Source organism: Alligator mississippiensis, chromosome 11 (assembly GCF_030867095.1).
Source record: "Alligator mississippiensis isolate rAllMis1 chromosome 11, rAllMis1, whole genome shotgun sequence".
Lineage (NCBI taxonomy): Eukaryota > Metazoa > Chordata > Crocodylia > Alligatoridae > Alligator > Alligator mississippiensis.
In genome coordinates this window covers 73,365,190-73,390,540 of record NC_081834.1, presented here as the reverse complement: position 1 = coordinate 73,390,540, position 25,351 = coordinate 73,365,190, and the positions used below count along the sequence as shown (strand labels likewise).

At 45.6% G+C, this 25,351-nt stretch overlaps 1 pseudogene; it reads left to right on the top strand.

Annotated features, from left to right (window-relative positions):
* The window catches only part of LOC132244245 (leucine-rich repeat transmembrane neuronal protein 4-like), a 57,641-nt pseudogene extending 38,578 nt beyond the window's left edge, over positions 1 to 19,063 (top strand).
* The last annotated feature ends 6,288 nt before the right edge of the window (positions 19,064 to 25,351 follow it).

Sequence of the window (25,351 nt, the reverse complement as noted above, 5' to 3'; positions counted from 1 at the left end):
CAGGGCCTGTGCTGGTACACCAGGGTCAGTGCTGCTAGTGCTCTGGATGGGGTGGCAGGAGAATAGGCCATGGGCTAGCAGGGGCTTGATGGAGCCAGGCTGGGCTGCACCAGCAGGGTTGGGGAACTGTCTTTGACAGGAATCAGAGGCGGATAAATATTAATTTTCTAAATGTTTTAAGTGCCCCGGGGGCTGGATAGAATGGCCTGGCAGGCCGAATATGGCTTGCTGGCCATATTTTGCCCACCCCTGTACTAAAACATCTGGATTCCCCAATTTTCCTTTTCTCACCTTCAAACCTTTTTCTTAGGGAAAACTCACACACAATTTGATGTAAAACAAGTTTGTCTTAAGCTTTGTGTTTTCTCCTTTTCTGACCAGCGTTTTGAGTGTTACCTTCTCCATTGTGTGGCGAGCCCCATGCAGCCAGGGCTTCTGCCCGACTTCACAAACAGCATAGGAAATTCAGATGCATTTACTTTCAGCTGAGATCAGCATGCTGTTCATGCTCGTATTTTAGCAGCACCTTGCTTCCATCCCTGCCAGCAAGCAGTTGAGTCAAATTTTTGAAACTCTGCAGTAGCTCTGAGACTTCTCTGCAGACATCCAGTCCTCTATGAGTATCCCATTAACCGTGGGGATCACTGAAGGCTTAGGCCTCTTCTGGACTCCCTTTAATTAATAAGCACAAGTATGCCTTTCACTTGAGCTCTACTGCCCGCTGCCTTTGGTATGAATCCAGGTTTCTCCTTGCATTGAACTGCCTGGCCGTTCCCTCAAGTACCCATACAGCAAGTGGTACCAAAGAACCCTCTTAATTAGCTCGCCATGGCAGAAAGGGAAACACGGTAATTAAGAAACTATTCTGATCCTCTGAAAATCATGAGGATATGTTGTTCTGGGGAGAAACACTCATTTTCCTTTTGTGAATTGGTATAAAAATATTCCCAAGGCAAAGTTGGATTTTTTTGTAAAACACTTTAGATATCATATATAGCACGATCAGCTCATCAGCTGATTCAGCAGCTGTTACAGAACAGAAAGCTAGCTGAGGGAGAACGAAGGACCCGGCACAGCACTCGATTCTAGGAGCTGTCGACTATATCCTGCAATTCACTGAGTCCCTTCTTAAAGTCAGCAGGGCCTAAAACATCTCAGAGCTTTGTGTGAGGCACCCAACACCTTTTGAAATTGGGTCATAAATCAGTTAAACACAATTTGCACCTATGAAATGGCTGGCAGAGACAGCGTGGGAATACATGGAAGGGGTGTATGGTAGAGGGAGTTACTCCAATTGTTGCACATTGATGCAGTTGTGTGAGACAAGGGGACAGAAGTGATGGGTAATTAGCAGATCATTTTTCCCCTCTCCTTTGTCAATTTGAATCTCGTCATGGCAGCTAGTGAGTGAAAGTTTCAGCGCTGGCTGATGTTTTCTGGGCTGCATCGAAGCAGTTTACTGCTATTAGCTCATTTTTCATTTGACAGGTCTTCATATTTTTCTGCTTGTACAGCACCTGACAAGGGTTCTTTCACAAGGATTAGAGGCACAATCACGTAACAAATGATATTAATAATAATGGTATAAATTGCTTGGGACAAGTGGAAATATGTTGGCAGCTACAGAAGACACATCAACCATTAGGACTGAATTATTCCTTCATCTCAAGACTGAAATGCTCTGTGGAGGGAATAACATAGCTGTGGCACCTCTTTGGTGGCTACAGCAAGGACTCCAGTCTCCAGGGCTGTCAGTCTGGGAGGCATTCAGGAACATTAAATTCCCACACAAAGAATCCATCTGCTTTAGCAATACATATTCCAACCTTGTTATGTAGCTTATTGAAATCTGTACTAAATGAAAAAAAAAAAAGTGACTGAGCTTCTCCCAAGCTTTGTATCCCCTTTACAATAATTTAAAATGCACAGTAGAATAATTAAAGACATTCTTTGGCAAAAATCTTTTTAGTCTAATAAAAGATTTCATCTCTAGTATGAGTCCTGATTGCCAGTAGAATAAGCAGTCTTCAGGATTAATACCCTTAAATAGTAGCATTGCAACAAGGAAGTTAATCAGTTCTTGTATACTGAAATTTCTTGTCCCAGCCTTCACCTAGTCTCACAATTCCCTCCTCCCTAGAAATACAGAAGAAAAGATAAGCTTCTTCCGGCTTCTTTAGTACCCAGAGTTGCCAGCTTGTCCAAATTTAAGTCAGTCTTATGCTGTTTGGTGTCTTTCTTAAACCTCTTTTCTTAGAGGCAGAGGATTACTTGAGAATCTCACCATTTATCTTTTCTTAAATAAGTTTCTAGGGCTTGTGGCGTTGCGGAAAAGCTAAGAAATACCAATACTGAAGTCTGAAAAAGGAGAAAACAAGAAGATAGGCCTCCAAATATATTATTTTTGAAACTTTCATGTGTTTGGGGGGCCTTGACCCATTTTATATGCTTGCGACTGGCACTGCAGTAAGACCAACTGTTAGGGAGCTCTGTCTTCCCTCATTACTTGTCATTTAAAATATATTTTAATTTAATCTGTCTTCCTGGAGTGCCAATATCTGTAAGTCCAAAATTAAGCCACATCTGAGCACAGAAGAAATCCTCTTGCCTTCCTATTCTTTCCCATTTCCTTATGGCGAACTCAAGTTACAAAATGTGGGTCTGGATCTTGATCCTGAACTAGCACAAAATTAGCCTGCGCTACGAAGGTCAGAGGTGTGTGGAGTCTAACTTTGAGAACGTGCTTCTGCTCCAGTCCTCAATATTTCCCATTTCCTCATGACTGGTGAAGTAATGTGTTAACTAGATTATGAGAGAGCCTTGTGATACTCTGGTACCTTTCAGCTCCTTTGGTACCTGCCGTGGGTACCAAAGCACACGGGTTTGTAACAAAACGGATGCAGTTGGGATCTGCTGATAGGCACTACGTTTGGGGAACCAGGCACCTTGGGTGGTAGTCTCAGCTCCTCTGCTAACTGCTGTGGGACTGTTAGCAAATTCTTGCATTTGCTCTTCTTGAGTGTCTCCTCCGATCCCTTGCCTGCTCTGAGTGTGGGCTTTTTGGGAAGGGACAAGGTGCTTTGTATGGGTTTTCACACAAGGGCCCTTAATCTTCATTGGGAGGTTTATGCTACTGTAATGTAAATCATCATAAACCTGCCCTTTTCACAACACCCTTCCCTATCTCTTGGTGCCATTTAGAAGCATAGACAACACATAACTGTGCGGGCCGGGTCAGACCCCGGGCCCTTTTCGTCGCTCTGCACGTGGGCTGTGGCCGGCAGCCCGGGCAGGCCGGGTCGGAGAGGGAGTTCGCCAAGCTAGAATTAGGCACAGACACATAACGGTTGATTTTAAGATTGTTTTACTTACACCGAGATGGTCGCGGTGCACGCTGAGAACTTGCTTGAGTTGCGGTTACAACAGAAAACACGAACACACGTGGAGTATGCTAGGCTCCACGCAGACAAAACTCCGGATGTCCAGGACAAGCGCGCGTTAAACTCGTCGATACATCTTATAGTAGGCTCCGTTCGAAGACGGGAATAGGTGGACGGTGGATCAGGCCGCCAAACTCCTCTGAGCAACACACAGGGTTTCTGTTATCCTGCCGCGCACACCAAGAGTCCCCACGAGATGGATGCGGAGTCCTCTTCGGCTTGGGCGGAAACTGCTCAAGCCTCTTATATGGCTAGCAGGCCAATCGCTAGCCGTCACATGTGAATAATTTAGCACTAGCCAAATGCGGGGCACGAATTTGCATACAACGAGTGGGAGCTCTTTGCACCGTGCATTTCTGTGTTGCAAAGAAAATGCACCCTGCAAAGATCGCTGCATAGTGGCGGGAACACTTCCCTGCACACGGGTTCTCTGCGCAGCAGAACTCCTCCGTGCAATGAAGCTGTAAACCCACGGGGAAAATTCGAGTGCCGAAGCACACACAAAAAAAATCAGACCTTTGGGTCATGACAATAACCATGTGAAATGTTATCACCAAACATTTGTCTCTCTGGTGCCCAGTGGGGTCTCATAGGATGCTATCTGGAAACACCCTGCTAAATAATGGGACCTATTTCGCTCTTTTATATGCTATGATTGCCAAGCAGGGTAATTAGAGAAGGGACCAGGAAGAGCCAGAAGGAGTATTGCAGAGACTGTTGAACAGGGGAGGTCATCTAAGTTATTTTAACTCAAAGGGAAATAAGAAAAATTATGGCTGTTTTAAAAGATTATCTCTATCAATAGTCTCCTCTTATTCTGCCCTTCTGCTATTTTTATGGGCCTGAGGTGGCTTTTTTTATTGTATAAGGGGCTTTGGCCTTTCTTGTCAGTAATGACCAATATATTTTAATTGAGCAAATCTCATGTTCCTCAATGCTTAATAAATAGATTAAAAGGCTATCTAAAAATAACATTTGGTGTTGATGTTGATTTTAAATGAACTACATGATATTCTCTGGGTGTTTTAGGATTTACAGTGCATATCTAGCAGGGGAGACCGTCATAGATAAGTTAAATTTTCTGAATATCTTAAGACTCTTTGGAAATAACGGACCATCGCAAGAGATTACTTGAACCCTGATTGTACATAATAAAGTACTTTGAGATACTTGGATGAAAAGTATTATAGCTAGGTAAACATGAGTTCATCAAATATCTTGGGAGGATATTTTATAATTGGACTTTGAGAAAAACCAGATGAGTTGCCACGTGAATTTGGCTCAGGTGTCATTGATGTTTGGATAAGCTTTTGAGAAAGTTTAGTGAGCCAGGGTATGAATAATCTGCATTTGCCTGAAACAGGGCCTGATCCCGAGAGTCCTCTGCTGAAGTCTGTAGGAGTGAGGTTTGTCTTTACGATAAAATTGGCCTTCCCAACAAGATGGGTAAGACTTCCTATTGATGTTTCCTTGCTGTAAATGTTTTAGTCACTAGGCGGCTTTGTGGGCTTCGTAAGAATCCAGACGAGGTTTGGTTCTTGATGAAGGGCAGTATTAGAAGTGGAGCTACCTATTTGTCTGTAGTTGCAGCTGCATATTTTTAATTACTGTTCCTGTTTAGAAAGGTTGCTGATGAGAAATCAACCTGCCCTGTCAAAGGCAGGGCACCTACTTACCCAAGGGATGTCTCTCTGTGTGACACTGCTTCTGGGAGGGCCTGGCCCCACCTCTAAGCAATAAAACTTACCTACCCAGGCCCACAATTAGGCAATGGAAACAGCTTTAGCCTGAGCCCTCCATACGATCTAATTTTCAGGCTTGTGTATGGTATTTTAGGTGAAGGCAAGAGAAGGGTCAGGGGGTGATGGGACATTCTTTGTCAGGACCGTGGGCACCCCCTCCCAGGCCTGCAGTGGCCTGAGCTGAGTTTTAAGGGTTCAGTGCAAGGCTCACTTCCCCTCCCTCAGTCCTGAATTAATGGGTATTGTACAGAGGTAGGCATGGGAGTCTAGAGATTATTTGAATGATCATAAGAACTGGGGTCCCCACTAGTGATCCAGGACCCCATTGTACAAACACAGAGCTAAGATGGTTCTTGTCCCAGAGAGCCTACAATCTAGCTGAAAGACCCAAGAAAAAAGATTTTTTTTCATAGATTTCATAGACATTAGGGGCTGGAAAGGACCATGTGAGATGGAGTCCAGACCCCCCACCATAGGCAGGAAGTCAGATGGGATCAAGTGATGCCAGCAAGAAAAATATCCAGATGTTCTTTGAAAGAGTCCAGAGTAGGTGCTTGCACCACCTCTGGGGGGAGTCTGTTCAAGACCCTGAACAAGCTCCACAAAGTTTTCCTTATGTCTAGTCTAAATTGGCCTTCCTGGAGTTTATGGCCATTAGACCTTGTTATCCCTTGGGGAGTTCTGGTGAACGGCTGTTCTCCCAGGTCCTGATGTACCGCCTTGAGGGTCGGACTTAATGATCTGCTCAGGTCCCTTCCGACCCTACCACCTATGAAACTCCTATGTAATTGTAGGCTGCCACCAAGTCCCCCTGAGCATTCCGTTTTCCCGACTGAAGAGTCCCAGATCCTCAGCCTCTCATAGTTTCATAGTAGGTAGGGTCTGAAGGGACCTGAGCAGATCATCAAGTCTGACCCCCTGCCACAGGAAGAAAAGGCTCTCCTCATACAGCCTGCCCTCCAGGGACCGTGCAGCCTCAGGCAGTTCCCGGGCAAACTCCTGGTCAAGCCCTTGATCCTGGGAGGGAGGTCTGTAGTAGACTCCCACCATTGTGTCCCCTGTGCTGTGTTCCCCATGGATTTTAACCCAGAGGGTCTCCAGTCATCCACCCAGGGTACCAATGTCAGCGTGCAGGGACACATAGCTTTCCTTGACATAGAGAGCTACACCCCTACCCCTTTTGTCCACTCGATCCCTCCTGTTCAGGGGATAGCTGTCTATACCTGTGGTTCAGTCATGGGTGGAATCCCATCAGGTCTCTGTTATCTCTTTGACATAGTAATGATTTGTGTTAAGCAGGAGGTCAAGTTCCTCCTGTTTATTCCCCAAGCTCCTGGCATTTGTATACAGGCAGGCAAGTGTCCCCCCGTCCCCCGGCGGGCCTTGTTTAAAGGCCGGTGGAGCAGGTCAGCCAGTCTGGCTGAGAAGAGCCTTCCCCCGGTGGAGAGAGGTGGAGGCTGTCCCATCCCAGCAGCTCACTGCCTCTCTTGCCAAAGAGCAGACGGTGGTCATGGAAGCCAAAGCCTTCCTGATCACACCAGCGCTGCAGTCATTCGTTCACTGCCTTGATCTTCCTCTCCCTCCTCAGCCTGTAGCCTGAAACTGGGAGAATGGATGAAAACACCACCTGTGCCCCCACCCCTTTAGGCCCTGCTCCCAAATCCCTGTAGCACTTCATGACCCAGCTGGGAGCACTCTGAGCCATGTCATATGTGCCCACATGGATAAGGAGCGTAGGGTAGTGGGCAATGGGCTGGAGGAGCTCAGGGATCTTCTCTGCAATGTCTCGGATGCAGGCTCCCGGGAAGCAGCATCAGCCAAGTGTCTCGAGGTAGCTTTAAGAGCAGTGTATGTAACTGCTCCTGGAGGAATAGGGCGGGGGGAGGAGGAATGTCATGGCCACCGGGCTACACGCAAGTTGGATGTACGATCAAAATACAGAAAAAAATGCATCAGCTTTCTTTCCTGGAGGAGTCGCTGTTTTGCCCTCGTCTGTAGTACCAGGACTCACCTATGCAGGTCTCACATTTTCCAGAATATACTGTACGTATGCAGTCGGTGGTGCCTGTGCATTTTGTGTGCTGCAGGCAGCAAACAAAGCTGCTGCAGCACATGAGGATCCTAGTTGTTAGATGGACAAGGTCTGTTGGAATGAGTCCATCCCTCTGCAAAGGGAGACTCCAACCCCCCAATAGAGGGACATCTCGAGTATTAAACTGATGACACTTGATTTCTACTATGATTCTCTGAAATCACAGCAGCTTTCACACTTAATTCAAGTCCTTTTGGGATAACCTGGTTGCCAAAGTGCCAGAGAAATACAAATATAGAATAATGTGTTAGTAGTTCAGCAGGAAAGATCCAGGGCCCAATTAGTATCTTGGTCCAGGTCCTTCAACTTCATTGGAATTACCAGTCGGGCCCTAAACGTGCAGAAACGTGACCTTTCACTGCTTTTCTTTTCAAGAATAGGTTTGACCAGAGGATCTCTTAGAGCAGTCTTTCGCTGTTACTCCCTTCTCTAGGAACTATAATAAATGTGTATGGTAAGAAGCGTTTGCATTTTAATGCATGTCACAAAAATTTTGGAAAGCGTGACAACTCCAGAATCCATCGTTCTGTTTTGACTGCCCAAACAATTTATTTAATCCTAATGAAGTATTTATTGCCTCCCGCCAAACACAGCTACTCTATATTCTCAGTGAACCCCCTTACGTTTTCATCCTCCGCCATACCCTCTCCTCCCACTGGTGCGGGGAAAACTAGTGCAGACAGGATTCCAGGCAGTGGGAATTATGCATTTTATTCTAACCGGCTTTGAGATGACAGTGCTCAGTGGGCAGTGGTTCTGCGCTGGATCTGTGTTTATAATACTGCTTCTGCTGCTGGGAGCACTAGTAAAACGCAGTAGCCTGTGAGAGCTCCTGCTAGAGAAAAAAGACTTGCTCAAGCCATTTCTCTCTGCTTTAATGTAGAAGTGCAGGAGAAAAATACACTGGATGTAGCAGACAAGGTTGTGCTTCTCAGATGCAACATCCCCAGTCTGTCAGACTTGAGATTTGCATTGACATTCAGGGTTTACATGCTCCAGATTTCCATCTGTCATTTCAAGGAGTATCTTGCCCACTTTACTTAACGTGAACGTCTCTGGCTCACAATTGACCTAGGCTTGGTTTAAAATATTTTTTCCAAGCACAGAGACATAAGATAGAGACGGGACGCCAAGGGCCGGATGGAGTGCATCTTCTCTTTGTATTCACCTCGCTCAGTAAAGCAGGACATTGATGTAGTATCTAGAGGCATCTAACTGTCTTTCTAGTGCATTGTTTCACCAGCGGAAAATGGCTATACATCTATATATCTATTTGTAAATGAGTGACTTTCAATAGGAGAGAAGAGGAGGAGGAGCCCTATTTGCCAGGGTATTAAGAAAGATACGAATTTCTCTGCAAAGTTGAAGTCTTTTTCCTTAGACACGTATTAGATGATTATCTTTAGTATGGACGGTTTCTACTGTGCTTGTTAAGACTCCACTGTTCATCTTAGAAGAAGCAATTTGAAAGAATTATGCATGCCATGTTCCTGGCATTTTACATTAAAATGGCATGTGGCCAATCTTTATTTAGCCCTAATAGCCACATGTATATAAATATAGCCACTTTAGGGGGAAAATTGTTCCCTAGTGGAAGATTGGAGGTTCCTGAGGGGAAATCTGTTTTGGTTGGAGGGGTGGACAGTTAGAAAATTCCCAGGTGGGCTCATCTTTGTCACAGGGTAAGGGGAATAAAACACGCGTTTGCTTACCAGCAGAGTTCTTTTTCCTGTGCTGCTGGTGTTACAGGTCCTGCTGACCTGATGAAATCACAGTGTCACTCCAGTTTTCACTGTCTTGTGCTCAGATCGCATTCTTTAGGGTCATCGGCGATGCGTGCCAAAACAGTCGTGTGTTGCCAGATTCCCCCATCACCCCTTTGCCCCTGCCAGATGGTTCTTAGGGCTGTGCAAAGCTTCTGGTGCTGATTCAATTCGGAGGAGGTTCATCCCGATTCGGTGGCCAAATCTCCCAGTCCAAATTGAATAGGGGACCAATAAAAAAGTCCAAGTCGATTCATAGATTCATAGATGTTAGGGTCAGAAGGGTCCTCAATAGATCATCGAGTCCAACCCGCTGCATAGGCAGGAAAGTGTGCTGGGTTCAGATGACCCCAGCCAGATGCCCATCTAACCTTCTCTTGAAGACCCCCAGGGTACGGGAGAGCACCACCTCTCTTGGGAGCCCGTTCCAGATTTTGGCCACTCGAACTGTGAAGAAGTTCCACCTAATGTCCAATCTAAATCTGCTCTCTGCTAGCTTATGGCCATTATTTCTTGTCACCCCCTGGGGTACCTTGGTGAGTAGAACCTCGCCAATTCCCTTCTGCACCCCCAGGTTGAATGAATAGGCAGATTTGAAGCTCTCCAAATCTTTGGAAAAGATCTGAAGAGCTGTGATTGCATTTGCATTGCCCCGGAGGCTGCAGTAGGGAGCTGGAGGTGGACTTGGAGCTGGTAAGCAGGGATGCTGAGGGGGAAGGGGACCAAGGAGGGGGACCCCTGTGCCAGGCCCCATCCCCTGCCTGCTCCAATAGTCCCCCCCCAAACCCCTACCTGCTGTTTTTTTTTTTCCCTTAAAGGGCCAGAGTTGGGGCGTGTGAGGCAGCCATGGTGGGGGCTGGGGAGCAAAGAGGGGTCGGGGGGGCTCATGCAGAGCCTCCTATGTAGTGCAGGGCAGTGGGGAGCAGCAGGGATGCCCCCCGCCCGCAGCAGATCCCTCTGAGCTGGGTTTTTTTTTCCAAGTGCTGGGAGCTGGGGCAGGCAGGGCAGCCATTGCCAGGCTGGGAGAGCGGATGGGGGATGGCCCTGGGTGATTCGGAGACTTGGCTGCTGCCGAATCTCTGAATTTGATTCAGCCAAATCAATTGGGGACATTGATTCAAATCGCCAAATTGAATCGCTGTCCCCCAAATCAACCGAGTCCGAAGTGATTACTAGCTGCTTCATGCAGGCCTAATGTTTCTATCACATGACAGATGTGCCCCGCTGAAAATGGTTTGTCCGCCTGGCTCATCCTCACTCAACTGACGCTCTGTGCAGCTCTTACAATCGTACAGCTAGGGCGCTGGGCTGGAACTGGGACATCCGAGTTCAGTGTCCAGCTTGGCAGGTTTGCTTCTTGACCTGGGCTTTTGTTGCTCTAAAATTTGACTTTCTGTCACATTTGGCTTCCATTCTGTCAAATGGAGAAAACAAGACAATACTCATTTTCCCCACGTGCCTTTTACGTGATGCTAGTGCACAGTAGACTAATTCTTCTGAGCCCTAGCACGTGATCACGGCTTTTGCCGTGACGCGGTACTGCACGGTAGAATTAGGGGGAATACTCTGGAAGGGCTCCTCTGGTGTGCTGATTCTGGGGTGTTTTGGGAACTTCTTTGCGGATGTGCATGGAGATGTAACGGGTAATACTGTGTGGAAACATGGGGATTTTTTTCCTTTGAAACTGGCAATCTTGTGTGGTGATTTGGGGACTTTGCGTAGAAGTGTGCATGGGAGTATGATGCTCTTTGTGGAAGACGATGAGGACATGCCCGCAGTTCAGTGGGGTTTTACCGTGCTCTTTGTTATGCGTGCAAGTATGGTGACACACCTGGGGCGATTCGGTAATATTGTGTGGCAATATTGGAACTTTTTTCTGTGAAAACGGGGGACTTTCTGCGGTCCTACGGGAACTTGGTGTGGAAATGGTGTGTGGGAATACAGGGATGTTTGCGGCCAATGGTGTGCTGATTTGGGAACTGTCTCTGGAACCAAGGTGATTTAGGAACATTTGTATGAAAAAAGTGTAAAAATATGGTGATTTGTTACCTTCTTAAATGTGGGAAGAAGCGTGGTGGCTTTCTTGGGTGGCAAACTGGTGATTTTGTGTTGTGTTTGGGGAACATTTGTGGCAATGTGTGGACACACGCACACACCACCCTGTGTCCTCCTTCTAGCTCATTCAGTCAGGTCCTGTATGGTTGCTAAAGATTTTGTCTTCATGCTTCTAGGTTTTGGTAACAGCATATTTTTCACCCTTACTGTAATGTCCTTAACCTTTGGACCAGGTGGCAGATTTCACAATCCCGGCTAGCAGATGTTCAGTTAAAAATGCATCCTCTGGGGAAACCCACATCCAAATTCCATTCCAAAAAGTGGAACATGTTTAAAGAAGCCTGACTTCATTATACTCATCAAGGGTGATAGTGTAATTTCCTTTTCATTAGAAAAGCAATGCTATACCCAGCATAACTCCACTTCAGTGGATCTATGCCACCGTACATGCTTCTGAAGCCCCAGTTTTTCAGTCCATCCCTGTTCAGGAAAGAGCTGTAAGCACACGGATAAAAGGCAGCTCGTGATAAAATGCGGTCTCCCATAATCAACAAAGTAAGCATGTACGTAAGCACGAATGCGCAGATAAGCTGTAGCTTAACCGAAGCTCCCTACCGAGCCTGCAAGAGGAATCAAACAGCAATGAAACCTTGGGAATCCCATGTTTGATATTGCTGTAGGATTTCATTTGCTCTCGGGTAAAATCACCTGAGTTCTGCTATTTTCTGTGGAGCTGCTATTCAGCAATATGGATAGTGAGCCTTTAACCTCTCCAGTGTCAAAATTGCTCTGGAAACGAAAATTTGTGTCCCTAAATTTCGCCTTCTGAATGTTTTGTGTTAATCCCATGGATACAAACTATATGGAAATGCCACGTGTAAAGGAATACTTGTTACCAGTGCGCTACCCTTTGGACTATAGTGTTTATACCGTTTAGAGAGAAGATCTACAGAGGTGAAGGCTTTAGACATAAATTCCAGTTAATGAATCCAGTCCATTAGCCCAAAACCTTACTTGAACATTTAAAGCGTTTCTAATGTAATAAGCTTCTTTTTATCAATAGAGTCATGGCTCACTTCAAAGAACAGATTAATTTATTGACTTGATCAACTCTGCAACACTTTAATATACAGGGTATGTTCTTACACAATAGCATTTAGGTCAAAGTTAAACTGTCCCTTCTTGATCATACAAGTTTAGTCAAAAGAGAGACTGCTGTCATCGACATAGCATATATAGAGGATATATTTCCTTATAAAAGTACATGCATTTCACTACATTAAGTAAATGAAGCATCAGTTGTAACTAAGTCAATATTAATACATGGTACAGTTTTCAAAAGAGGATATAAAATCCATTTAGTAGCAAATGCTGTAAATAGATGGGTACTGGTGCATTGTCTGGTGATAAATATCTTATCACCCTACATTTTGTGCAGTGACTTGACTCAGTCTATGGGACTGTGCTGTCATGGAGCTTCACTGTGAGCCAAACACTCAATCGGATACTCTGATGGATTATACATGGCCAAGCAGCTCTCCTTACATTTGTCTTATTCTTGTCTGAGCAAATTTTTGACTTTGTGACACTGCGTTCCAGAGCCAAATTTTAAAAGAGTATCATACCTTAAACAGCTTCAGTAAATGGCTTTAAGAAGGCCTTTGACACTCTCTCTCACCCCACTCACATCAATAAATTAGGCAACTGTTGCATTGATGCCTGCACAGTTGGATGCAGGCAAAAAATTGGATGGGTAAAAAAATGGCTGATGGGGCGCACCCAGAGAGTAGTGGTGGATGGGTTGTACTCAACCTGGTGAGATGTAAGCAGTGGGGTACCCCAGGGATAGATCTTCTGGCCCACACTGTTTAACATCTTCATCATCAACTTGGACGAGGGGGTGGAAAGCACGCTGTCCAAATTTGCTGATGACACTAAGATGTGGGGTGAGGTGGACACACTTGAAGGGAGAGAGAGGCTGCAACTAGATTTAGACAGACTACAAAATTGGGCAGACAAGAATAGGATGGGGTTCAACGTAGACAAATGCAGGGTGCTGCACCTTGGGAGAAGGAATCCACAGTATACATACAGGCTGGGCAGTTCCCTTCTCAAAAGCACAGAGGTGGAAAGGGATCTTGGAGTCATTATTGACTCCAAGATGAACATGAGCTGCCAATGCCAGACCGCAGCCAGCAAGACCAGCCAGACCTTGTCATGCATCCAAAGGTGCATCTGAAGCCGGTCCAGAGCAGTGATCCTCCCCCTCTATGCAACCTTGGTCAGGCCATAATTGGAGTACTGCATCCAGTATTGGGCGCTGCACTTCAAAAGGGATGTGGCCAGCCTGGAGAGGGTTCATAGATTTCATAGATTTCATAGACATTAGGGCTGGAAGGGACCTCGGAAGTTCATCGAGTCCAGCCCCCTGCCCAAAGGGCAGGAAGTCAGCTGGGGTCATAGGAGCCCAACAAGATAAGTATCCAGTTTGCTTTTGAAGGTGTTCAATGTAGGCGCTTGAACCACCTCCGGTGGCAGGCTGTTCCAGACCTTGGGGGCTGCACCTGGGGAACAGGAATCCACAGCACACATACAGGCTGCGGAGTTCCGTTCTTGAAAGCACAGAAGCAGAAAGGGATCTTGGAGTCATTATTGACTCCAAGATGAACATGAGCTGCTACTGCCAGACCACAGGCAGCAAAGCCAACCAATCCTTGTCATGCATCCAAAGATGAATCTGAAGCCGGTCCAGAGAGGTCATCCTCCCCCTCTATGCGACTTTGGCCAGGCCATAGTTGGAGTACTGCGTCCAGTACTGGGCGCCACACTTCAGGAGTGATGTGGCCAACTTGGAGAAGGTTCAGAGGAGAGCCACCCTCTTGGTGAGAGGGCAGCAGGATAGCCCATACAAGGGGAGACTGAGGGACCTGAACCTGTTCAGCCTTAGCAAGAGGAGGCCGAGGGGGCACCTGGTAGCTGCCTACAATCTCATCAGGGGAGATCAACAGCAAACAGGTAGAGCCCTTTTCTCCCCAGCACCACCTGGGGTGATGAGGAACAATGGTCATAAGCTGATGGAGAATAGGTTTAGGTTAGTGATCAGAAGGCAATATTTTACAGCTAGGGTGGCCAAAATCTGGAACCAAGTTCCCAGGGAAGTGGTCCTCTCCCCTACCTTGGGCAAATTCAAGAGGAGGTTGGACGATCGCCTGTCTGGGGTCTTGTGAACCCAGCATTCATTCCCGCCTCAGGGGGTCAGGCTAGATGATCTGTTCAGGTCCCTCCTGACCCTAGCTACTATGAAATTATGAAACTATAAGCTTCATGGTGGTATGAATGGAGTGGCAGATACTAAGCCAGGACTCTTCTCCTGTCTTTGCCATTGATTTGCTAATTAGAAAACTTTATTCATCTCAATACGAGTTATTCCATTTTGGCCTCTCTGTATCAAGGGTTTTCAAATAAACTCTGCTCCAAGTGGGGTTAAAATGCTAAGTGCTATTTTATTATGATTACCTCCTTTTTGCACTTTGAAAAGTCATAGCCTTTAAATAAATCTATGATTTAATTGTTATTATGGAAACTTGGTGAGACAACTCTTTTATTTGAGTGGGAACATCAAATGTGGGACGTGCTCTGCTTGAGAAGGGAAGGTTGGGGGGGCAGAAGTGGTACTGTCTTGTCTGTCAAAAATCTAGTTACTTCTCTGATCCAGCAGGGAGGTAGGGGATTTTCAGTTTATTTTGGGGGAAGATAAAGGTGGCAAGAAGTTCAGTAGTGATATGATGGGGGCTGTTAAACTGGCAAGTCGGGAAGACAAGGCGGACTGATTTTTTTTCCCCCAACACTTTTGACCCTTCCTTTTATATACGAGTAGTCCTACAGCTAGTCCCCTCAGTAAGTAGCAGCCCAGAAACTTTCTGTAACAGCTGCCTGGCTCATTAAGGAGCTGAGTCCCCTATCTTGGAGAGGAGCCGTGCAAACTCAGGACTCGGGTGCCCTGGGAAAGGGAAGAGTCTGATGCCACGGGGAGCCTGCACTTGCAGCTGGGTTGGAGCTGTGGGAGAGTTTAAGCTGCAGGAGCAGGGGACCTGCCGGTAAAGGGAGGCAGTCTCTACTAAGCAGCCCTAGTTTCACAAGGAAAGGGAACGTGGGGAGGCATTCAGCCTCCTAGTGCTTGGAAGAAGTTGATATCCAGGCAGGAATCATCTTGCTGACATCTGAATGCAGGTTACCGTTTATAGAAACAGAGGAGCCCTGCGCTGCCGTCTGGTGACCGCTCGCAGCAACAGCAGTGCTGCTATTTATTTCTATGGGAGTGAACTGAATTCCTGGTGGAGCTGAGGGTTCAAGTCTACAATTTGTGATTGAACATGTATTGACAGGGCCGTTGTACATGGGATCACGTGTTGCATGGACTATTCACTAATGTTGGGCTTACAGAGAATATTTTGGGTATGGGTTTGAATGGGTGTTGTTTCACCTATGTAATGCAGATATGTAGATGTGTGTATTAGATTTGATATTAATCTTTCTCTTCTGTAAAAGCTTATAGCTAACATAACCAACCCTATCTGTTCCTTAGGCTGGAGTGGGAAGGTGAGAGTGAGGAACATGCCTTTTTGGTGGGACACCGGAAAGCCCAACACTACTGACACCCTGAGGATCTTGAATCTGGTATAGCACCTGGTGCTGGGGTGGGGGGCTTACCTTTCCAAGTGTCAGCTTTCCCGGGAAGTGTATGGCATTTCTCAAGGTACCTCCTGAATGTAGAATAACTTTTATTTTGGCCAGTTCCCCAGAAGGTGTTTAGGTCCTGGTAGGAAGCAGGTAAGGAGCAGAATTGGAGATGGGACCCAGAGTTAGCCCTGGAGCATGGAAAACAACCTCCATTTGTACAGGTCAGGGCACTGCTCCTTCTAGGAGGATGACTATAAGGGTCTTTATCCTGTGGTTGCACCAGGTAACAAGGGGGCTTACCCCCTGCAAATAACTTTTGGCACAAGGTCAGCGTGTCCACCCTCTTGTATCAGTGTAGCGACATCCTGGCAGATATTCCCAGTCTCGTCCAGCCTTGAGCGTGATCAGATGTGTGCACAATTAGTTGTTTTGCTTTATCTGCCACTAGTCTGCTAAGAGGGACCCTGAGAAATCATGTTGTGTGGAGCAAGAGATGGTGTGGAAAAGCACTGAGAAATGGTTGACAAGGGAAACACATTTATATGTCAGTTTGGGATGTCGTTGCGATTCTGATCATTCTTACTCTTGTTTGGAGTAGATGTACACAGGGACCCAGGTGGTTAGTGTACTGTGGGTTGTTACTGTGCAGCACAGGACCTCAATTTCTAAGCTCCACAGACACACAGTCTCTGGCTTTTATAGCACTAGAGAGCTGCCTTTGAAGGTGAAGGACAGATCCAAGGCTTGGTTTAAACTGGCACAAATCCTAGGAAATCAAACGGGAATTGTACCTCTTTATACCAGGGCTGAACTTGCTCCACAAGTGATTGGAGTTTGCTCTGCCAGGGTCCACTGAGCAACTTGTCTCGTGCATTCCTGCTATTCAGCTGCCATGTAAGGTGAAAAAAATGTTCATTTAAAGTCCAGCTACGGAGAGTCTTGGAATCCCTCCAGTCAGCTTTCAGAGAAAAAGGAAGAACTAACCACTTACTAGCTCTGAGCAGCAGAGGAATTTGCTCTACCATTGCAAAAGTTATCATTAGCCTTAGTGTCTCTAATATACATAGCTTGTTCCTACCTCCCTAGATGAACTGCACCAAGCAATAAGAACCCATGATAAATCATTCCTGTGGTCTCCATTTTCCCTTTCCTGCCCTTGAGGTCTCCATTTTCCTTTTTCTGCCCTTGAAATGAAGAGGTGTTGGTTACAAAATGAAATTACAGCCAATGTCCCCAGCTAGAATGAGCTTGGGTTTTCTGGTAGTTCTGGAAAAAGCTGATTGCCTGTATACCTTGAAGCATGCAGGGTTTGTTTTTTTTTCCTCCCAAAGACCAGGTTTCTTTCATCTTGATCTTCTCATGTGCTACAGACAGGAGAATGACCTGAAAAGGTATCTAGGAAGAGAATTCTAGCAAACTTTTTTTTTACTAGAAATATTTACTTTTAGGCTTAACCTTTACAACTTTGATTTTTTTTTTTTTTTCAGGGGTGGCTGTCTTCATTGTGGAAGTTTTCAGCAGAGGTGTGGTACAAAGCAATTTTAAGTAAAAGAATAAACAGGACTGAGGATGGGTCTTATTGCCTTCAGGGGGAACGTTCAAGGCTGAGGAGGATCCGTATCAAGTGAAGATGGGCACCGCTCCATTGCAGCTAGTGCAGTTATACAGACTCTTTCATCTGCTGCAAGTGTTACCTGGTAGTTGCTGTAGCGCATTTCTAACATGAGATAATTCACAGATGTGAATTCCTCCAGCCAGTCAAACCACAGATGACAGTGGGACTCGGAGAGCCCCCGTGATTTGCACAATTGCTTGCAAGTGCTGTGAATGCAAAATCCATGTTTTACGCAGAATTCGCTATCCATAACGCCCTCATAAGGGATCCAAAAGGTGTTGTGCACACTTTGTGATTCTTAAAATGTATATTGTGATCATGCCTGGAGGCCAACATAACTGAAACCCCATTCCACTATGTGCATGATATTTATGCATTTCTTTCTCACTTTCTTTTTTTTTTTTTTCCCCTGCCCCCTTTTCTCTCCCTCTCACGCAGGTTCCTCACCACATGAAGACTTTGCCTTATTACAAGTACAGCCAATGAGTGATCAGATACTGCCGGGCTCATAAGCCACTCCATGTAAATAGGGGATATGGCACCATCTCCCAGGAGCAGGCTGAGACGAGCAAATTCAAACTTAGTCGAGACCACAACTTCATAGCTACAATCTTGCGCTCAGCTGCTCCAGCCATCTACATTAAGAGAAAAGCAAACCAATGATGGAGACAGCTTCTTGACTCAGTTTCCCCCCCCTCCCCAGATGCCCTGTGCATGCGGTTTGTGGTGGTGGGTGGCGGTAGTTCTCCCTGAAAGCTGTGAGCACGGGAGTTGCTGAATCCTGTTCCTGATAAAGATACAGCTCTGTTTCCCACCCCACTGGGCTCTGCTGAATGGTGACTCGAGGACAGGACCCCACAGGCACAGAGGTCTGAGTGCGTTACCCCATCCCTGAGCCCAATGGCACAGATTAAACACTATGTGGTGTCAGAAGTGACCTGTCTCTCGGTGGAGTCACCAGCAGCCTGATTAAGGGGGTTACAGTTTTCATTCAAAGAGAAAAAAAAATGAAGCATTTTGAACCTCCACCAGCATTATCCTTTATTGGAAATCTTGGGGTGAACTGTAGGAGATGGAAACAGAAGCTGTGATTATCCCTTGCAGTCACAAAGACTGAGGAAGAGGCAGAGGATCATCAAATTGGAGTCGTGCTTCACTGCATGGGGATAAAGCCCTAGAAATCTACACCAATGTGCCAGGGGTGTTTGCAGACCCTACTGACAGCACCCTTGCAGAGGTGCGTGCAGCATTCAAGCACTACTGCGAACCCAGAAAAAAACCTGTCTTTGAAAGGTCTCGGTTCTGGCAAGTTGGATGCAATGTGGCCGCAGGCAGAGATGATTTTGTTACAGAGCCCAGAAGCGGAGCGCAGCATGGTGAATGTGGACTTGCCGAGGATGTGATGTTGAGGGACGACGTTGTCTTCAGCATAACTGCCTGCGGCTCCATGGAAGAAGAACCACGGGAAAAAAGCGAGGGGTAGCATTGGGGAGGGAGGGGGTTGGCCATGGTTTCTTTGTTAAGTGCTTATTACTCTTTCATTCCATCCAGGAAGAGCACACACCAACTGCAGAACCTTCCTTAGCCTGACGAAGGGTTTTTGAAACTGAAAGCTTGCTTAATAACATTCTCCAACCATTTGGGCTGGTCTAATAAAAGATAGCAAATTCACCCAAGGAACCTTGTCTGCCTATTACTCTTAACGGCTTCTTTGATTTTTTTTTTCTTTCTTTTTCAACACACAAAAACGTTTGCTGCTTTTTTAATTTTTATTTTCCTTTTTTTGGCTTTTGTTTTTCAATCGAGCGCTAGTACTTCAATCTCATGTTAGAAATGTGACTGTCATTTCTAATCTCACTCGTGTGAAAAACGATGTCACTTCTAACATGCCTAATTTTGTGATGTCATTTGTAATCTCATGTTAGATGTGTTGCGTGGGAGACTTGTGTTCTCTTTTCTTGCTGCAGGACTTTGGGACAACCATGTGATTTCAGTGTCCCCTGTTATCTTTTGTCTGTTCTTCTTATTGAATCTGCACGCTCTTCAGGGCTGGGAGGGCCTCTGGCTCTGTGTACAGTGCCTAGCACAATGGGCTGCTGATCTCAGTGAGAGCTTCTGGGGAGGACTGGGACATAACCCAAGCATAAATAATAATGATACAAAAATAGATTTTTAAAACATGATCTCCCTTGTGCAGTTTTATATGCCTAAAAAGAAACCGATACAGTCCGTTCAATCTGTGTTAATACAACGGCTCAGGGAAGTTGTGACTTCCTTCCAGCCAGTGCTCTAGACTCCCTAGTGATCTGAAGCACTCGTCTTTGCTAGGAGAGTACTTTTAGCAAGGTAGGAATTAGGGGAACTTGATACACTGATGAAGAGGGGAAAAAACTTGTTCTTCCAAAGTTCTCTTGAGATTTTGACTTAAAAAGGGATCACTTTAGCCCAGCGTGGGAGTCAAGCACACCACAGTCATTTCGCACAATGAATATTCCATGTGTGGGGTGAGGGGGCTACATATCTACACACTGCAGTAGTGTGCCAGGGGACTTTATTAGTAGATGTGTTAAGCATTATGCATCCAAAAAAGTGATCAAGCCAGCAGGGATATACAGATCGCAGCAAAGTCTAATGTCCTACCGTGGAGGTAATGTAGCCATCTTAACTTAGGCCTGGATGCACACTAACACATTTTTCCTCCGAGACATGGAGGAAGAAGGAAGGGGGAGAAGGGTGTCTACCAGAAAGATGACTACATTACTTGTGTTGCAGCACCAAGCATGGGGAAAATACCTTTTTTACTCAAAGCTGCTGTCCCTTTACTTAGGGATCCCATCCATTTTATGGCTTTCAGAACACAATTGCTTCTTGTTATCACCTTATCTATGGATACCTTCTGACACTGTTGACCTGATTTTTGCTATACATTTTAATTTAAATGGACTTGCATCTTCCAAGGACTCTTGTTTCATCAAAGGTTTTTGAACGGTTCTAGTGAAGCCAAAACTAGGGTTAACCCAGCTGATGCAGAAATTATGGGATGAAGTTCTCTGCCCTGTAGATGATCATAATGGTTTTTCCTGGCCTTAATATTGATGTCATTATGACTGCCCCAATATCAGGGCATCACTCCCTAGCTATTCCCCAGCTGCCAAAGACTCAAGACAGACAGGGCATGAACTTTACAGCTGGTAGTGGAAAAAGGATGAGTCAAGCTTGGAGTGATTAGACCCTTATTTATTAGTTGCATTTTTGTCTGCCTAGGAGCTCCAGTCATGAACCAGGCCCTTGTTCAACAGCCTGTGCAAAAACAGAACAAGAAGATGGTCTCTGCCGTCAAAGATCTTTTATCTATGCAAAAGAGAGCAGGTGGCTCCAGCCAAGGGAAGGAGCGCAAAGAGGCAGTACCATAGACACTGATGTTAGACTTGATAAATCAAGTATTTGGCAATAAAGGAACATTTTAAGCAGGGATGTAAGGACGCTTGTGAGGTGCTGCTGCTAAGCTTGAGAAGCGGTGCGGGAGAAGGAATGAAAGTGCCTGTTTATTTAATAGCTGGTGATGCCTACCGCTACACCCTAAGTGAAATGCAACAGTCCTTTGACGCATTTCGTCTAGGTTGCAAAAAAATGAGTGTATTTCTGAGCCATAATAGATAGTACGCAAAATACAATTTATAAAGAACGTACTCAGTATTTGCAATGTATGGATAGCACATTATGTAAGAAAAATTGTTGGCAAACATTCATAAAGTATTTATTGGACATGCCACTGTTTGTTCGGTGATTTATAAATGTGGTGATGTGTAAAGTGGTGACAGGGTTGCATATAAATCCCTTGCAAAATATGACCTATGCATCAATAATGCTGATATGAATTAGTTTACAGTTTATCTACAACTGCTTTAAGAATGATTTACAGGCCACTTCTCTTTTCACTATTCCGGGCAGCTAGGGGCTTGAAATCAAATACAGATTATCTGCTAACCCTGATTTTGCTTTTTTTCCATATGAGGAGTGAGCAAACTCCTCACCTGTCTGTATAGCAGAAGGGACCTTTGCTGAGGCCAGCTCCAGCCTTTGTCTGAAAAAGGGTTAGCACCAGCAAGGAACGTATCTGGATATTGAGGGACATGGCAGCACACGCTTAAGAATGATCGTGTCAGTGGGAACGTGTTTGGGAAAACTCAGACTTAAGTGAAAAGCAGGGTGATAGATGCAACCCGCAGTTCTGCCACAGGCCACCACTCTGACCTGGGCAAGTCATCAAATCCCGTTTTTCTCCACCTTTTGCACTAGGATACCACATTTCCTTTTCCCTACCCTATTTCAACTGCAAGCTCCTCAGGCCAGATTCCCACTCGCTATTTATATAGTATCTAGCCCACAGTGAAAGCCTGAACGGCACCGAGGTCTTTGTGCAATACTGAGGTAGAAGTAATAGTGATAAAAAGCAAAGTTTGGATGTGAAGATACATTAAACAGCACAATGAGCCTTAACTCTAAAGCTATTGTTTTAATCCTCTCTCCCTGTTACCAGATTTGCCCATTCCTTCGGGGTGTGCTCATCCATTAGGGATAGTTTCTAGGGTCTTGGTAATTCTGTCAATGTGCTGCTTGTGTTACTATACGGAGCTGTATCTCTCCCTTCTGCAAGCCCTCACCCCCAATGGAGCTATCTTGCAGGACTCAATTTTGATGGGACTTGGTTCCTTCAGTCACCAAATCAGTCATACTCACAAACACACACACAGATTAACGTGACACGCCTGACCTGGCAGGGCTGATCAGCATGGACAGGCTGACACCCTCATATGCCAAGAATCAGTTCATAAGAGCAACAATAAACTGCAGTCAGACACAAGCACACAGGTGAACAGAATCCCTCTGAATCCAGCTGGGTGTCCGGCTGACACCCTCATGGGCCAGCATGCAGTTCATAAGGGCACGTCTGAGTCAAACTGGGTCAGTCAGCCTGTACAAGCTGATCCCCTTATGTGTTTCAAACTCAGCACGTCCCCATCTTTGGCCTCTTGATGAACAGACCCCACAATATTTTTGGGCTTCACAGGGATCTTTAGCTTAGGTAAAAGAAGCATTGCTGCAGAGCACGGGAGGAAAGAGAAGCAGACAAGGAAAAATATACCCAGTTACTACCAGTTTGACTATAAAAGTATTTATTGCTAAGCATATGAAAAATATAATGGTACTAGTATTAATAGATATGCAAAAGAAAAAGAAACACAAACAATTACAGTACTACCCTGGTTTCACTAAGTATTTGGGGAAACTTAGCTCAAGCTTAATTAATACAGTTCAGGTTCAGAAGTTTATGCCTAGAAAGAAAAGAGAGAGAGAGAGAGTGCTGGGATCTCACTGGTTCAAGGTACTCAGGCTGCAGAGCTGACAGGCACAGTCCATAGCACAGTTCTTGAAGAGAGAGACGATCTGTTCTTCCAGTGTCCCAAGAATGACAAGGGATGGTGTCAGCACAGGAGTTTTCTTTTTCTTTCTCCTTCTGAAGCACTTCTCTCTTCTTCTTCTTTCTTCTTGAAACACACACACTTTTTTTACAGATTTTTATACCTTCAGTTCAGCTTCTTTGAAGCATCCTTAATTGTGTAAATCATTGTCTTTTCTATTGACAGGGGGTTATCTGGTTTGGACCATCCCAGGAAACTGATTGATAATCAGGAAACACTTAAGATTAGGGAGTAACCAAATACTTGGGAGCTAGCTTGAAATTCCTATGGATGGCAGATATACTGATGGGATATCTCATGGTTTCTTCAGGAACAATATATAGCTTGCAGCATCAGGATTTCGGATTTTCACTTGTTGTGCACAAGCCTCAGCTTAGCATGACTTTTCCAGATCTTACTATAGTCTTTTAACAGACTTCAGACAATTATTGGGGTGTTCATAACCTTTTGTGGAGAGGACTCCCACCAGTAGTCTCGGGAAAAGTATGACAACACCTGTGATTAGAGCTCCAATGGGCTGGACGTTGTGATGAACCCTTAACCATTGTTCAAATGTTGCCCATACCGCCTCTGACTTGGTCTCTTGCCTCAGCATTCCCTAACCCGGCAACCGAGTTTTAGTCAATCAAGTTTATATAGGCCTCCCATAGTGAGACCGGGGAATGTACGGCCTGAGATGCCTATTAAACTTAGATGTTTGTGTGTGTCCGGGGGGGCGGGAAGTCCTTAGTAAATCCAGATTATAACTGGTCTGATAAATGCTGAGCTGGGTGTGTGTGAACATGGGTTGATTAGCATTTGGAGCACAGATTCCCCATCATGCAGTGCTCCCCTGCTTCTCTGGTCCCAGAATTCACTGCAGTCTCTGCTTCAGGCTTTCTGTTCTCCATCTCTCATGTAAATGAATGGTCATCTGGTTCCATCTCAGATGCAAATGAAACCTAGGGCAGTTGGTTCACTATTGTCACCCTTATCTTGAGGGTCTTAGGTGTGTCTCTCACTGCATCTTAATCAGTTTCGTTTAGGTAGAGGAGGGGAGGGAGTGGGGGGTGGGTGAGTCCTTTGTGAGTCAGACAGACTGCATCCTGTGCCAGGGTTGCCCAAGAACACAGCTGAGACGTAACATCCCATAAAGATGAAATTATGCTACTGCCTGAACCTGGATCCTTCATATTTCAATTACTTATGGCTTTTAAGAATCACCCCCTGACCCTTTCAGAAAAGTAAGGGTGGGAGCCACAGTAGGCTGGCCCTATTTCACCTCAATAAAAATCCCCTTCAGGTTTAAACTCGGTCTAGGTTTGCTTTTTGATGGGGATTTGCTGTGTGTTGTCAAACAACCAGTGCTACACCCCAGAAACAGCTGCATTTCACTTCATGAGTGCTTTGGGCTTCGGACATACTTTCAGATCCCCATGGATGGCAGATACCCTCATCAACAGCAATGATTATTATTGTGAGATAGTTGCCTCTTCTGCAACAGAGGCCCCTATTTAATAAAGTATGTAGTATGCATTTTCCTTTAGGCAAAGACTTGTCTCCCCAGATTTCATTGGTTAAATTAAATACTTTTATGAAGAGAACCACATTTGTGCTTCTCTATTTGCTCTATTAAGTTTTGAACATGCAGGATGCAAACGTTTTTCAGCTTTTGTGCATGCCTAGAGATAGAATTCCTTTTATTTACATGTGAATTGAGACTCTCACATAATCACTGTACTCGAGGAGAGTTATCTCCGAGAGGGAGGGAGAAAGCCCAGTACATAAAGCAGGGCTCACAGATGTTGCCCTAGTGCAGTTTGCTCTACATGGGGCTGCCTTTGAAGACCCTCCAAAATCTGCAGCTGGTGCAGAACATGGCAGCCCAGCTTTTTGACAGAAGTGTTATACCAGGAGCAAATTATCCCAGTGCTGCAGAGTCTTCACTGTCTTCTAATAGCTTTTTGGGTGCAATTCAAAGGGATGGTTTTAATCTATGGAGCCCTAATGGTGTGGGCCCTATATACCAAAGGGACCACTCCCACCATTATGTCTCATTCTGACCCCTAAGGATAACCAAAAACAACCTCCTGCAAGTTCTGTCTGTGTTTGGGGAGTTGTCTTATAATGTCCTATATCCATATGAAGGCCAAGCCAGACTTAGGAACATTTTATACATTTGATTTCTCAGATCAGCATCTGGAGTTCTGACAATAAGTGTTGTTTTTTTTTCTAGGAGTGCACCAATAGAAATTCTGGGTGCTGGTACCAACAGCCGATTTTTTAAGGAGGTGTATTGGCCAATACCGATCCAATTTCATTAGAGCTGCATGCAGCTGGTAAGTCTGTTGTGCTGGACAGGGAGGGGTGTGGTGGGGGGCAGATCAATGCCCCCTGTGGTGACGGAGGGAGAAGGCAGGGGCAGGCTTTGCCCAGCCAGGGTGGGCCAGGGCACGGGATGGAGCCACGGCTCATTGTGGGGGCGGGCAGCTCCCACTGCTG